We start from the raw sequence: 4,062 nt of genomic DNA, 5'->3' as shown, positions 1-4,062 counted from the left end.
AAAAAAAAAAAAAAAAAAGAAATAAAAGATCTCTTCATTGAAAGAGCTTATGTACATTAAAGCACACAAGAGGACACCAGAAACATTTTGTGCCAGATGTACTTCTGTTATTGCCTTTTTAAATAAAATCATCAGTCTAAGAAGACTGTACTTTAAGTTGATGTAATTCCTCCTGCAGCAAAGAATTCAGCACTTAATAGATACCATCTGAGGAAAAATCTAGAACGTCCCAAGTTATACAGGTTACCTTTGCTAAAAAGAGGCCAGCTGCTTCATTACTTTTAAATGTTTACCAGAGTATTTGGAACTTAGTTTATTTCTAAGCACGCTTTATAGTTGTTGGCCTTGGCAGTAACATGTTGCAGGTCATCAGGGAAGATGACTAAGGTCTTGTGATAATTTAACCCTTGATGCTGTGAGAACTTAATCTTCACTAATTAATTACATTCTCATGGGTATTTAGGGTTTTTTTTGTTTTGTTTTGTTTGTTTGTTCATTTGTTTTGCTTCATTTTGTTTTTCCAGTAAATGACTTCTTACTCTATTATTATCCCCTCCAGTGCCCATTGATTCACAGAAAATAACAAGTGGAGTTTACTGCTTTGATTTTGAACTAAATCTTGCGGCTGTTTTCATTGTGATCCAAGGTTCTGTTTAATCAGAAGCTATTGGAGCGAAAATGTTCATGTTGCAGATTTCCTCTTTGACAATGGTGCATGGGAAGAGAATTCTGAAAGAACTAGAAAATACGATACTCACTGGAAGAAACTGAAACAAGGAACACCCAATCCCACGTGCTAACCAAGTGGGGATTCCTTCCTGAAGCTTTGTACTGTGCAAGGATACTTTCCTGGTGTGCCGAGAAGTTGTCTCTGGGACCGTCACACTTGGAATTCCAGCAGATTACCCTGTCATCAAGTCATCAGTATGCTGCTATTTGAATAAACACAGCTGTTGTTTTCCAAGAAATATGGCTAGGAGCAGCAAGGGAAAAAAAAAGGGCAATTAGTGTTATTGAAATGGTGGGGTACTCAGGGTGGCATATATATATTTATGAGAGTTTTCATTTCCGAATAGCTATTTGCCATGCTGTGACTGAGCGGTAGGGGGTGGGAGGGTGGGCAAAGGTGGTGGTAACAAGCCTTTCTACAAATCCTTGCTACTTTGCTACATTCTGCGATCTAATATTAATTATGAATAATTTTCATAATTAAATACATATTTTAATTCATGCGACCTTGGTGTTTCTTCTCCGAAGAGAAACCTTAAAATTTTTTATGACATTTAAAAAATGACATTGATGACTGCTGCCAGTTTTCTTGTGAGACTATCTGAAGAACAAAGGCATCAGGTCTCAGAATCAGGGCAGATGTTTACTTTGGAGGCTTGGGGTGTGGTGGACATGAAAACTTTCCTCTTGGTATCATAAAAGGCACAGTGTATCAGAAAAATCATGTTTTATACCAGTAGTGTGGTCACAGGTGAAAGGTCCTTTCTCCTGCTTCTTACATACTTCATCTGTGATGTGGTTGTTGAGCAACGTAACCGTTAAAGACCCTGTAGATTCCATGTTGCTTTCAATACAGATCTTTATGATTCAGCTCTGATATTCAGTGCTAATCAATAGACTTATTAGAGATTCATGAGGACCTGAGCTGTACTCTTCTGTTTAATCAAATGTTTCTACCATCTAGCTGGTGTGCTTTTAGCATAGACAAATATAGGGACAAATAGTTAAGATTATTCTTGGTGCTTTATTTACCTAAAGCACCTTATTTTGATTTTTACATAGTCTTGACTCTTTAGGGCTCTTAACTAAGTGCTGTGGTTTAAGGATGTTGGCTTGGCACATGGAAGGGTGAAAGACTGGTAGGTTAGAGAACAGGTTTCAAAGTCCTAGGATTTCTAGGATTACATTTCCAGGAAAGAGATGAGATTGGACAGGTGAAACCTTCTGTGTCTGTGGGCATTGCTGTGCTTTAGATTAAATCATCTCACTGAAGTTCAGAGGACTCACTAGTTCCCACTTGCTTCATGTTTTGAGTTGATTTCTAATTTAAAAGTAAAAGTAATTCTTATGCTTAGTCCAATTAACCTAAATGTTTTAAAGACAAGAGAGAAAAATAAATAACCCAGGACAAGGGTACTGGAGATACTCTACCATTAGGTAGTGTTTCTAATGGGGATGTAAATAAAAGATATCATTTAAAAACTAGCAGAGACTTTGGAAGAAGAATGACACAGCTTTCTGAGTAACATTCAGGAACTACTGGGGAGAGAGGATGACAAAGGCTTTGGCTTATCCTTCAAAACAGGAAGTGTCTATGCTGTGTCTGAGACCTGATTGGGTGACCTTGGGTCCAGCCAGGAGATACTGTGTTCTGAAGCCAACCCTCCTCATTAACAGTAGCAACACATAGTAGTGCACTGCTTTATTCGTCCAGAGCTCTTTTGCATCTATTTTCTCATCCCGGATCCATTTTTAGGATGGTGTTAGCCTTACCTCAGGCTCAACATGTCATCATTTCCTTGGAGACATTGTGGCTTTGCTGATAGGTCTGGGTTTTCTCCTCATGCTTTGGACAACCTCTGCAGGATGCTGAATGTGGTAGCACCAAATAACAAGTTAGCCGAAACAGAAAGCTTCTAGTGGGACCACATAATGCATTATAACAGATGGGATTAAGGAGGGTTTATGTCATGGTGCCTGTCTAACCCATTTTGTCCCCATATAAAGCAAATCCCCCACTGTTTTTCTTGTCTTCAGGCACCTAGCCACTGCCTCTAATTCTGTTCTCTGTAGATCCGACTTCTTTCACTACATCCAATGGTTCTCTACATGTAAGGGAATTGACCTTTTGGGTTTGTGTATTTTTCTTGTATACACCATTTCCTTTCTCAGAATTAGCATGAGTAATTGATTCTCAGCCTGGGCTTGTTAGGACAGCATGGTTTATATAAGAACTGGGGCAGAATCTGAGAGACAGTTTGTACTGAAAGAATGCTGAGATTAAGCCTTCAGTCTGTCATTAGATCTTTACTTTCTCTAAACAGAGTTCCTGTTTATTTTGCATATTAGGTCACCCCTCTTTTTTGAGTCCTAGAGACATAGACATATTTCTCATAGGTTAACAGCAATTTTTATAGTTAATATTTGATGTTTAGTATTATGCGTCTTGCAGGGCTGTACTTTGAGAACAAAGTGCATTACCTACTGCCTATTTGGGTGTGAACTGCATGCATTCCTGAAGGTTATGAAAGCCAGAGAACTGGCTCATGGATGGTACTGAGGAGTGGTTTTCTAACTTCAGGATCTGTGGGGATGCTAAGCAACACATAGTAGTGCACTGCCTTATTCGTCCAGAGCTCTTTTGCATCTATTTTGCTGTTGCTACTGATGCTACTTATATTGTATAAGTAATATACAATATGCACAAGCAGGGTGGGGTACTCACATGTTTAGGTGACACCCACTGTGGGAATAGAAAGGTTACTTCTTCCACTCTGTTAATTCTTGAAAAAAAAAAATCTCTTGTACCAGATGGGATGTGGGAAAAGAAGTTCAAAAATCAGCAACATGCCCAAGGCACCATTGAGTCCAACTAGAGATTTCAAGGTTAGAATATGGTCAATGTTGAGAGTTCATCAGCTCAGATCTTGACAGAATATAACAATCTCAGACAGGATGCCCAGTAATAGCCTTTCCATAACTTTGTAAAGCCTTAGTTTCCTACTCCAAATATAGCCATCCAGGGTTAGGGCTTCAGCATATGAATTCAGAATATGTATGTATGTATGTATGTATGCATGTGTGTATGTGTATGTATGTATATCTCTATATATTATCTATCTATCTATCTATCTATTCCATATGAATTCTATATATGGAATATGGAATTTCATATAGAGAATATGGACTCCATATGGAATAGATATGTTCCACAATAGTATCAGATTGAAGCTATCATACTGTAGTCTATGTTTTTGCATATTAGTGGAGTAGTTATGAACTTTGCAGTATCTTTGCTGCTCTGGCATAATGTAGGGTTGGGGCCAACATGAG

Source organism: Mus caroli, chromosome 2 (assembly GCF_900094665.2).
Source record: "Mus caroli chromosome 2, CAROLI_EIJ_v1.1, whole genome shotgun sequence".
NCBI lineage: Eukaryota > Metazoa > Chordata > Mammalia > Rodentia > Muridae > Mus > Mus caroli.
Note: the sequence above shows the minus strand (reverse complement) of the source record.